The sequence below is a fragment of the Anser brachyrhynchus genome (assembly GCF_964034855.1).
Source record: "Anser brachyrhynchus genome assembly, chromosome: 2".
NCBI lineage: Eukaryota > Metazoa > Chordata > Aves > Anseriformes > Anatidae > Anser > Anser brachyrhynchus.
Window position 1 is genome coordinate 85,932,657 of NC_137695.1, and position 12,631 is coordinate 85,945,287.

At 35.2% G+C, this 12,631-nt stretch overlaps 2 protein-coding genes across 2 annotated transcripts in view; both read left to right on the top strand.

Moving 5' to 3' along the window:
• The window catches only part of LOC308190647 (uncharacterized protein), a 33,269-nt gene extending 25,415 nt beyond the window's left edge, over nt 1-7,854 (top strand). Inside the window, exon 2 of the transcript XR_013947435.1 lies at nt 2,748-7,854. The gene's annotated coding sequence lies outside the window, so the exon portion shown is untranslated. The remainder of the gene's footprint in view (nt 1-2,747) is intronic.
• Nucleotides 1-12,631, top strand: part of SEMA5A (semaphorin 5A) — a 237,658-nt gene that overhangs the window by 73,332 nt on the left and 151,695 nt on the right. The gene's annotated exons all lie outside the window — the stretch shown is intronic.

Below are 12,631 nucleotides of genomic sequence, written 5' to 3' on the forward strand. Positions count from 1 at the left end.
CCAGCTGTGTCAGGAAACCAGCTGTGTCAGGAAACTATCTTCCACGCTCTCCAGAAACCTCCTAGACTGCTTCCTCTGAGCTGTATTGGCTGAACAACCTGGAGACAGGAGGTTGAGGAATGGCGAATGGAGTGGTAAGATTGGGCCTGGGAAAAAGGGGGAAGTCGGGGCTGAGGTGGTTTAGTTTTTTCTTTGTTTCTCACCATCCTACTCTTTTTAACTGTCAATTAAATTTATGAGAGCTGCTGGATGGGCATTGGCAGCCAGTCAAGGTCAACCTACCACAACATCCTAATGTTCTTATATACAGTCATCTGCCTGTCCCTCCTTCCCTCCGCTCTCTCCAGTAACTCACAAATTAGAATTAATGTTAAAATTATTTGAATTCAAAGTACAATGATTAGCAGAAGACAGGTAGTCTGAATGAGCACTAACAGATAAGGGACTTCTTCTCCAAGGCCTCTTTATGGCACAGGGTCTGTTATGACTATGAATATCTTCTGCAAATTTTTCATGATGTGGAGCTGCGTAACATAAACTCAACATTATTTGAATACTTCACAGAAGAAAGCCATTTAATAGCCATCTGTTTGTACTGTTTTATACAAATTCTGGTATGCATAATTCACACTTTTGCACAGTAACACAGACGTGTGCGTGGGTACAAATCACATCAGGCATTTTAGCGGGCTGGCATAGCCTCGTTGGACTGACCAGTTCATGATGTTTGAGCTGTTTCCTTGAGGCAGCAGCCAGACACTTCAACAGCGAAGAGATGTAAAATATTTGGAGTCTTCTCATTTGGAGTCTTCTCTGGAGATGTGGGAGGGGAATGGCTCCTTTAGAGTGCTAGGTGGAAGTGCACTTTTACTTTGTTTCAGAAGCAATGAGAACCACCTTGAAGGACATATGTTAGGAAATTCAGGCTTTTATTACTAGCTGAATTAGTGCAGCATCTGATATACCTAGATTTTTGCTATTTCTAGGAATGTAGCTAGGGAAGAATTAATTGTTTTAATTCTTTGGAGAAATTCGTTAATCATTTTCCTTGAAAAGATCAGGCAGTGAGACAGGGCCTATGTTATTGTTCTGATGCAAATTCTTCTGCTGCTTGGGCAGTTGGTTATGTTGATGCTCAGTCACAGTTAATGTGCAGGCTGAAATTTACAATTAAGGGTCACTCAGTTTCCTTTTCCACACAGAGCAACCAAGATTCAGTGATGTGTCTGGTCCTTTTATTGTAGGACTGTTTGTATATTTGGTATATTGTAAAGCTAAAGCGTTGGTATTCCTCTTGTTCTTTTTATGTAGATTCAGTCTTGCACGTAACTTTAGGTAGAGCCTCATTCTCTCCTTGAAGATCCCAGACAGTAGAAGTCTGTATGCTGGGTAGCAGTAACAAGCTCAGGGATGAAGTGTACTTCAAGAAAATTTATTACAGGAAAGTTTTCTTTTGTTCTGTCTGAATTTAGGCCTCAAATAATGTACCCCAAGGAAGCGGTACCTTTGCTTATATTGCAGAGTCAGATTAAATATACAGTTTCCCTCTTCTTCTTTAAATCTTTACATTCTTTGTCTATTTTTTCCCCAACTTCTGGATTCATAACTATTCTGTTTTCAGAGTGCAAGAAACATGCTTATAGATGGAAGCTTTTTTTTTTTTTTGTGTGTGTGTGTGCACGTGCCTTGGGCTCTGTGTGACTTTTTGTTTTCCTTGAATTTTGGTAAAAGAACTGAGTAAATTTCAATAGGCTTCACTGAAAGAAAAACAAAACAAAACAAAAAAAAACAACTCCTCTGCCAGGAGACAAGCAGACTATTCAGAATATTATGGTTAAAATTTCACAATATCTTTCAGAATTATAAGTCTTATTTCTTAAATAACTAAGTTTCAAGTTGGCTTCTGTTAAAAAATAGAGCTCCTTAGGTGTCCATCAGAGTGAATATAGCAGAGAAATGCTAAGTAAATGTATGTACCTTTAAATTGTTTTAAAATAATGTGTTTTCCTCCCTGCACTTCAAGGTAGATACAAATCCAGTGTTTTTGTTTTTTTTTTTTTTTTTCTGGAAAGTCTTTTTTTTTTTTTATAACAGAGATAAATATTATCCTTTTATTTTTTTCCCCTCAAAAATACTGACATTTTATTTTGATATACACCTGAATTGAAATAGCAAATTTATTTTGAGTTGTTGGAGCTTTTTCTCTCTGCAGCTTTGTAGAGGTGCACACAGTGTAGGCTGATTTGTGTTTCAAATCCATTTTGCTGTTCACAGGATATTAGGTTCTATGAATGAGTGGATTCTGATCTAAATTTAAAGTTCTTCAGTACTCCAGGCATATACTAAAGGGGGTTGCTATTATAAGCCACTGTACAGAAGCTGTGTCTTTTCTTTAGCGAATGTAGGGAATGTTTACAATTTCTAGCCTCTCTTCTGTTCTTAGACAAAACTCCCTTTGATTTCAGAGTGTTTAGCTTGCTATAGTAAAAGCTCTGGGATTTGGAACACTGACTTCAAAGGACTCACTTCAGCAGGATAAGCAAGGGAGAATTTTTAAGAAATAATTCATAGTAATAAGAATGAGTTTTCGTTACTTTCTTTTTATCATGTTAAACTGCTATCCAATATACACAAGTGTTAGAAAGCTAAGAGTTATAATGTACCCATCAGGAGACAAATTGCTAATAAGGTATAATTTGATGGGGAAAGGCTAATGGCATCTGTAAAAAGAAATGAGAACCCTGTAGCTGCATAGAAGTGCCTTATTAACAACTGCAGTGGGTATCCTATTGAATGAGCTTTATTTATCATGCTTTTATAGTTATCTCCACTGAGCTTTCAGCTTCTTGGTGAAAAATACAAAAGTACAATGTTGTTCTGCCACTGTAGCAATCAGGGGTTTCTAAACCAATAAAAGTGGAAAAGAGGCTACAGGAGGAGGAGGAAGGAGACATCACACAGCTAGTTCTGAAATAAATTTCTTCAATTAGGCTCCCTGTATGAGATTGTTACTAAAATTTGTGTGTGTCACTGAAACAGGAGATATTTTTCTTGACAGTTAAGGACTCCTTCACTGACTTTCCTGATGTATACTGAGACTTGAGCTTCCTGTCACTAGTTTTAAGGATCTGACACCCTTCCACTTTATTTCATAGATGTGGGGGTTGCTCTTCGAGGTTCTGTGCTGTCTGTGGTACCAGTGTTTTTGGCTTGCACAATGAGTTCTCCAGTGGCAACTTTCTCCTATATAGCTTATAGAAAAGCACCAGCAAAGGCAACTGTGTTATTCAGAAGTGCAGTCATGGATCTCTGGGGATGTGTGATGGCTTTGCTTTACAAATATTTGTTTGTTTTCCACTTGAAAAAAATGCAAAGAAAGAATGGAGTTAGAAACTCTTGCCAGATTGCTTTCACCGTAGAATAATGAGCCCTTCAATAAAACTTTTCCTGGAGAATCTGATACCTTTAGCTAGGCATTCATTTTTAATGAACTATTTTGTCGTGCTTTGTTCAAGATCCTGTAATGCTAATAGATCATGCAGTAATAACAAATATGAATTTGCCTGTGCACCAGACAATGCATCACACAGATTTTGATTATTTTTCTCCTCCTCCAATTTGATTTAAGAATGAAAGCTCTTGGAGAAATCTTCAGATGTTCACCTGTTGTAAAGTGGGTTTGGGTGCATGGCAAATAATAATTGAACAACAAGGGCATTCACTGAATAGCTATGGTTTATTTCCGAAGTTTCAATGCATAAATATTTTAGAGCAGTCTACTTAATGATTAATTGACTACTTAATACACAATCAATCTATTGTTATAGATAATTACTCAGTCTGTCATATAATAGGTTATGTATAAGTCTGTCTGTAGTGTTTTCTACAGATGAGCTCATGACCATTGGTAACAAATTTCTCAGGTTTTAAAACAACTGTTAATCATTTATTAAATCTATGAAAATTTAATTTCAGTATGAAATATGAATTACCCATTTTTTTAAACACTACTAGAAGGTAATTATTATTATTATATTTTACTCTTGGCGTTTAAGATATCAATTATGGAAATCATTCACTGAGGAAACTGAAAGCATACTAAATGACTTATCTTCCTCACCAGAGGAATTTTGATGGACTGAGTTTTGTGATGGTTGGCACTATAATAAGTCAAATAAAATTCCCCAACTCGACATCATTTTGCCTGTGACATACACTCTAGATGCAAGTGCACAAGCGATTCATCCCTCTTCATCTTTGCAGCCTGTTGGTTGGGATCCTTAGGCTGAGTCTAAGGGTAGAGCACAGCTTCTTCACAGATTGTTTCAATGAGTACCTTCTTTTCTGAGGTTTCTTGTGCATGTGGAATGAGGTAAACACCTTTATCTTTGACAGCTATATCTTTTTCTCTAAACAGCTGTTCTGTTGCCTCTGCAAAAATGGTCATTTGTTGTTTTGATCTTGAGGCTTGTCTTTTAGAAATTTGGATAAAAATAACCTACTCATTTCCCATAGCTGATACCAGGTTACCAGATGTCACTGAGCTTCACTAATAGTTTGAATGACGTTTAACACAAAACCTGGAGGTGAAAAGCCCTGTGCCCTGTGCAGTGGTATGTTATTCTGTACCGTTCCCTTACGTCAAAAAAAGGAGAAAAATGAACTTTATTCAGCCTTTTTCATAGCTTCACCGTTATTCCAAATCTTCTTGATGAAATTGTGGTTTAAAGTTGTATTGCTGTCCTCCTTGTTCCCTCTGCTCTTTCTACTGCAATTGGAGTACATGAAGTTCTCTTGAAGACCTTTCATATTCTGAGTAGAAACTTGTCTTAGTCCTGGTGCTCCTTAATTTTTTCTTCTTCAGACTTGCTTTCTGTATAATTCAATAATACAACTACATTCCAGTGAGTTTCCAAGTAGCTGTAGGTTCAATCTTTCCTGATGTTATTACATCCTGGTGTTATTACAATGTTTATTAGCATCTTCTGTTCTTTGTTATTAATGAGAATTTTCCTCGTTCTGATCTTCTTTGTGTGTGTGTGTGTGTGTCTTTCTTCACAGCTCACATTTTCTATTGTGACTCTCAATTATGTTCCTATTCTTCTTATTCTTCCCCATATTCTTGTGATTCAGTCTGTCTCAGATATTTCTAGTGTTTGTCAAATTAATTCCAATTACTTTGAAAATAATAAAAAAAGAAAAATGTTTCTTCTTTTCTGACTGAACTGTCAGTTGTGTTGTCATCAACACTGTTGCCAACTCTGGAAATTTGGTGGTGTTTTTCTTGTTGTGTTCCATTTTGCCCCATCCATTTTCTAAGTGTCTTATATGTCTATGTATTGTTCTTAAAGGGAAAGAAGAAAAAGCAATCTTGATATTCCAAAATCACCTTTCTGGTCTATTGATTTAACCAGAAGGATGTAGAAAATTTCATGTTTGTGTCTCTTTGCTATTGAACCTCATATTTCTTTCCTGACTTTTCACTGCGCAAGCTATGCAAACTGGTGGTTCTAACATTTCTTTTACTGTTTCTCAGCATTCAGCTTTCTCTCTGTTTTTATCTGCCTAAAATCTTTTTACCCCTATTTGGTTGCATATTGAATGGACATATATTCATTTTTAAGTTTACTTCAGCAATGTTTGTCTCTTCACTATTTTGTAAGATGACACTTTTAGGCTAACTTTTCAAAGAATTATTATTATTGTAAATAAGCTATTGCAAGTTCTGTGTAATGGAACTATAGATGGGTATTAACATATTAAAGCCCGACATCAATAAAGCCTAATGGCAAAACTATCTGAATAAATAAATGAGACAAAAAATGTAATAGAATTTTTATTCTCTTGGTAATAAAACATGGTGAACAAAATTATCTACATATAAAAATACAATTTTTTTTGTAGTCTCAATTAGGCAGTATGATGTTCAGCTAATTCAACAAATATCACTTAGAAGGTGTTATAAATTTAATCCTCCACCATATATCTCATGTTCATCTGTTTGCTTTTGTAAAACTCATATCTGGAAGCTATAATCCAGCTGTCTGACATCTCAGGGACCAGATATAGGATGTTGTCTGCCTTTCTGAGAAATTATTTCAGCAGTTTTCAGTTTGCACAGAGCCTTCTGAAGCATCATAAGTTCCTTGACAGTCTGAGGTTCAAAGGTGAGGGGGGCTGACTGCTGGCCTAGGTCCTTAATCCCACACTAGTGTGGCTGTCTTGAACAGCACATTAATATGGGGCAAGATGGCACACCTTCCAGTGCCGCTGACTCCTTTCCCGTTTCTGATGCACCTGCTCATTTGCAATGATGAGCAGGTGCACAGGAAAATAAACTGTTTTCCTATATTCAAGGTCAGAAGTGTAGTCTTAATTTTCTGAAATTTCTGTGTCAGGGGACTCTTTTTTCCACTTATTTCACCTAGGGGATTGGGGGGGGGGGGGTGGCGGGGGTGGCAAATTGCATTACAATATCTTTCTTTTTAATGAAATACAGAGAATCCTGACATTTCTGATCAGCACCTAAAAGTTTACAACACTACTTGTAAAATAATAAAAATAGCTTTCAAAAGGTCTTGGAGCCTACTAAAATCAATCTTATTTGCCAAAAAGTAGGGAACGCTTTAAAAGTCAATGTGCTAACACAGATGTTAATCTTAAAGGATTCGCATATAATTTACTCAATACATTAAATTTACTATATCTAGTATAATTTCAAATTGTGCATTAAAAATACGTTATGAAATCTCATTCCTACCTGCTGAATGGCTGCCAAGTTTGGGAATGCAAGAACATTTGGTTGTTTTACCCCTTCAGCACAGTCCCACATTGAATTTTTAAATGTCCATAAAATTCTAAAAGCCTCAAAATGCCAGATTGGAACATTTAAAACTTTGAAAGTCATAGTGCAACACTTTTTTGAATAACTCTGGTAGCAGGACTAAGACCCCAGCTTCTCAATATGATTAAGTTCTGAGTTGCTGACTTCAGGTTTAGAACTGTATTTTCCTCCATAAACCCATCTCTGTTAAGTGTAAAACAAATTAATGTTTTGTGACATTTAGAAATCTTTGCAGAACACAAAGGGGGAATGCACAGGTGGATGGTTGGGTGACATTTTGTAAAAGTTCAATCTTGGGCAGAGTTTAGTGTCATTAAAGTTAACAGTGTAGATAACCACTGAGAGTCTCTGAAAGTCTGAAAATAACAATTATTTTTCAATATGCTTATTTTTTTTCTCTTCTAATATCAGTTCTGACAAAATTTTCAACAACTATTTTTTTTTTTCATAGTCAACAAAATAAGCTAAATAAAACTTTGGCTGGGATATATACTTTTCATCTCACTTTTTTATATACTTCAGACCAGTATATTTGAAAGAAAATTCAGTTGGCATCAGCGTTGTCCTGGAAGCCAAATAAAGCTTCATGTATTATGTGATTTAAGTATGAAATTATGTATCTATAATGGGATCTCAGTTTTTATTAAATATCAAACCCTGGAAAATTCAAGTATAATTTGGTGTTTATTTCCACATATTTCATACTGCTCACCTTTTAAGAAACTGAGGATATAATTTTCTAACTGTGGATGAACAGTAAAAGCTGGTTCTGAACAAATCAAAACACATAATGTTATTTCCAGGAGAACTGACTGTAGCATGTGGTAGTTGGTGGCAAGTTACCACAATGAATGTAGTCAATTATTAAAGTTGTCCATACAGTGTTGAACTTCTTGAATGAGCTGCTGGCCTGTCATTTCATAATGAGAGCCTAACCAGGATGCCTTTAGACCCCAGAAACCAGTTTTTCTTTTTTTGATGAGCCAAAAGAGAAACCTGTTGGCAAGATAGACAGCTTCAGCATTAATGGGTGCAAGGACAAGAAGTCATGGCTCTGTGGAAAACAAGGAAAATGGTTCCTCAGAAGTGTGGAGAGGTATAAATTTTTCTTAAGTGGCTCCACATATTTGCTGGAAGCAGGGATATCATTATACCAAAGGATGCCCTAAAATTTCTGGTAACCATCAAAACTGCTAACTCTGGCTGCTAATTTGCTGCTAATGTCTTGCTGGTATACTTCTCTGTGGTTACGTTCTCTCTCTACATTTACTATTCTGACACTTCCTTTATGGCCTCTTTAAACTCAGCTTTTGGACTTGAGTATACATGTTTGTTGAGACATGGCTTTGCAGGCTGTGAGACACCCTCGCCAAACAAGTAACAACTTCTTGAAGCCATTCCATTGCTGGACTGATGCAAACAATAAGGCAATATTACTCACGTTTGTTGACATCTATTGTTATGATTATTGCCATTATACCCCAACTCCCCGAAGTATTGTTTAAATACATGATATAAGAGATGAAAGCAAACAGTGAAAAAGCAAAAAGGAAATCTCATGTAGTTCTTAATTTTTGGCATCGCATAATTAAACCATCTTCTTTAATGTTATTTTTGCCAGTATCTAATTAGCAGAGCCATCTGCCTAAGAAGTGTTGGACCATCTGTCTGGAATACTGTTCTGTTCCTTTTTTTTTTTTTGGTTCTTGACTAATTAACTTCTTTCACTATGAAATATTGTACATTCTGTTTCTACACTGCAAAGAAGTTCATTTATATACATATGTATGTATACCTGCCTACATGTATGTATTGTATCTATGAAGCTATAGGAATATAGTTATTCCAGGAGATCTGATTGTATACTGTTAAGTGTGCATCTTCTACTAATATAGGTGAAAGCCATGTGGGTTTTGTTGACCTGTAAATGGAACTAATGCATATCTCACCTAATATACACTAATTGACCAGTCCTTGCTTTGATTGTGTTCATACTTGGCAAAATTTCCTGTCTGTGTTTACTAGTTAAAATTAGAGTTGTGGAAAATAGCTATAATAGAGTTATTTACTTATGGTTTTGATTTTTTTTTCTTTCATTTTGTATTTTTATTTTCTGGAAAATTATGGAATAGTTTAGGTTGGAAGAGATATCTTAATGTCTTGCCAGAGGACTTACTATGTTGCTGCATGTTGGAAATGAAGAAAAGCCCTTGAGAGTTAGTTCTTAACTGGGAGGGACACTTATTATTCACTGTTTTCTTATTTTCCTTCTATTTTAGTGTTCTTCTAAGGCATTTAAATAAATCAGTTTATATTGGGGATTTTTATTTGATTTCCCTTGGAGCTAACCTATTTGCATTTATTGAGTTTGCTCATTGAAGATACAATTGTTTGACTTTTAAGTAAAACTCTATCATGCACCCAAACAGAGAAGTTTTGGAAATACATTTGTTGTTCCAAAGACTACGGTTATTTTTGATTTTGTAACTTTTAACTTAACATTGGTAGGTGTTAGATGTATATCTTTATTTATTTTTGAAGATAATTGTTTCATTATATAGCTTGAATTGGAATTTGTTTTCTGGCTGGAATTTCTCCCTTCTCATTGCCCTTTGAAATGCCAGGAACAAATTCACCTAAAGTTTTCAAAGTGCTTTCTGAACATCGATGATAGAATGTCTGAAAACACTGATACAGTTATTTACAGTAGAGCTTGTACAGGAAGATGTCTGCCATCAGCTTGACACTTGTGTTCAAACTGAGAGTTTAAGTGTGCACCAAAGCCATGTTTCTATTCAGTCTGATCTTATGTCAGGTCTATACAGAGCTTTTTTTTTTTTTTTTTTTTTTTTTTAAATGAAGAAAACAATCTGTTCAAAATTGAACTGTGACTTTCTTATCCGACTACACTGTGCCAAGTTCAGTCCTCAGGCTTGGTCACACAATTTGAGTTTTGCAGGGGTAAAAATCTCACTGCAAATTTTTTCTACAGTTCTACCAGTGAGTGTCAAATAATTAAGGTTTATTTATATCTACTAGATTGTAGCTATGTAGATTAGGAAATTAGAAACAAACTAAACCAAGACATTACATTTACAGAGGTGCTTGAAAGAGTCTATTTATAGCAGGATTTATGAGGCATGCAGCTGTACTAGAATCAGGTTGCTATCAAAGACAGAATGATGTGCTACCTTATATGCGACTCCTTACCCTATACAGGTATGCTCTTTGTGAAGACAGTACCTGTAGCTGATGTACTACCATACTTATTTTCTCCACCAATAACACTCAAATTCTTGTTCCTTCCTTCCCCAGAGCAAAGAAAAACACGAGTCTATATAATTCGGTTCAGTGCATTTTGTTGCCAGCTTAAGTAGAATTACAATATTAATTAAAAACAGTATGTGGAGCACTGGAGGTTGTTTCGTCATACGAAAATTGGAGCTGCTTTTTTAAGACATGTAGGAAAGAACAGATCCTAACAGGATAAACTTTAGGTGTGCTGGCCTTGAAAGGGATAAAATATCCAACGTGGTATTCATATTTTATTCTCTACACTGCTTAGCTAAACTTTGCCGGGTATATTGGTAAATGGTGCAAAGCAGGAGAATATGTCAGTTTAAGGCAAACAACGAATAATACTAACTTTTCTAAGTTAACCTGTTTTTGCTCTTGTTCTCTAAAATAAAATAATCTGTATGTGTCAGACTACTCTTTCAGAATTTAAACTTTAAACTCTTCATCTGCTAGTAACAAAAATCACATTGTTATTATTCTGTTGGGACATTTTGTTTTGTTTGTATGTATTAAAGATTCAGGACAAATTTTTCTCCTGTTGCTTTTTTCCACATTGAAATGACATTTAACTTGATGAGTTTCCACCTGTCTTCCTCCTGTGTATTACTAGTAGGCTTTGTTGAATAACTGAATTTCCATTTTGTGAGAAAGGCCCTCAAATTTCCTGGAGATTAAAAGGAAAAAAAATCTCTGTATATATAAATGTTAGTTTATATCTGGTCTTTTCATTTAATCAGTAACAGGGCATATGCATTTATTACTGAAATATGTATGACCCTTGGGGACCAACATATAAGAGTCTGATCTACCCAGCTCTCTTCAGATGCTTTTGTAATAAACTTCATTTGCAGCCTGCTCTATTATTGTCTCCTCCAGCAGTGGAATCCAGTGCTATAGGGCTATAAAGTATATCTGATTTCAGAGATGACACTTAACTTTGTCACTAGTTTGTCTGTATGTACTTATTATCCAGACAGTATTATTCTTTTGGCATATGTTGTCCTGAAGAGGGTTTTCCCAGAAAGTTAGAAAGTGTATGTATTTCTGCATAGTTACAATAGTTTACAATAGAATACAATGGTTCTAGTTGGGTTCTTGTATTTGCTCTCAACTTTTGTACTCAAATATATAGCACAGTGTTTTAATGTTTAGTATCCTTATTTGAGTCTATGCATTTCATGGATGCAGAAGAAAGAGATTAAAATTTTCTTTCAGTTATGCTAATAATTGCATTAGTGGTTTTGTGACCTGCTCGTGGAAGTGCACTGTATACTTTTCTGAGATTTCATGGAAAACCTGAAGAACTGTCACTTCTGGCTTCTGAATTTCTTGTCCCCAAAGCCTGTTGTTTGTCTTTTCCGAAACATTTCAGTGCCTGAGAAATGTACTTAATTTGTTTGATTTATGACATTGCATGATTTTTGCATTTTACATCTTTCTCTTTCAAATGACTCTTTTACCATGGACTTAGAGCCAATTGAAAGCTGGATATTTTGTCACTGAAAATTGATTTATTGATAAACATTTTATCTTGATTCCAATCTTTCTGTCTTCTTTCTTCCTGCTGTTCATGTTCAGCATATTCTTCTCAGTTCAGTTTTGGCAAGAACTTTCCTTCTAACCATACTTTTCAGTACCCATATTCCAAGAAGTCTTTGTATCCTGACCTCCTACTAGTAACTTTGGCATTTCTTCAGGCATTTCAACTTTGTGTTGTTTAAAGATAATATATTCAATATAAGGTACTTGTATCTATAGCTATGTAAGATAAAGGTTCAGTGTGTCCTAATGAATTGATAAGGAACCTACACTGCTTATCCAAGAGCAGTCATTTGCAGTGTTGTCACCATTATAGAGGTGAATTTTGCATTAAAGAATCAAAAATGTTGAGTCATTGCTGCTTTTTTTATCTAATATAGGGTAAGATACATTTTGTTATAGATGCTATGGTCATTTGCAAGTTGACTTTTCCAGAAATTTTCAATATAATCCCCAACATGCTGTGGTCATTTATCTGCAAAAGAAAATGTTTTAAATGGAAAGGCTTGGGCTGGAGTAAGAGAAGCAATGATGTTTGTTTTATATGTCTTTATTTCCTGAAATGAAAAGCTCATTCTTGGGCTAGTTGAAAAGCAAATCAGAGTAGTACATAGTATACTCTGCAGGCATTTTTCCCCTTTGTTTAAACAGGCTTTCACCCTGTTATTTTTATTAATTATAGATTCTGCTATTAATATAGTCTCCATTGAAAGACAGGTACAAAAGATTGCGGATATTAAATCTGAATGAATTCTCTCATTATTTCCTGGTAAACAAAACTTAAAAAGCTGTGATTTCAATAATTAAGCAGCAGTGGTTAGTTTAGTAATCTTAGTTCTTCCTGGTAAAATTTAAAATGCTTTGTGACATTTCTATAAAGAACAAGTGGATGGGCACTGTTGATGTGAAAGCAAGCAGGGTGATTTAAAATGCACTCAAACTACACAGCAC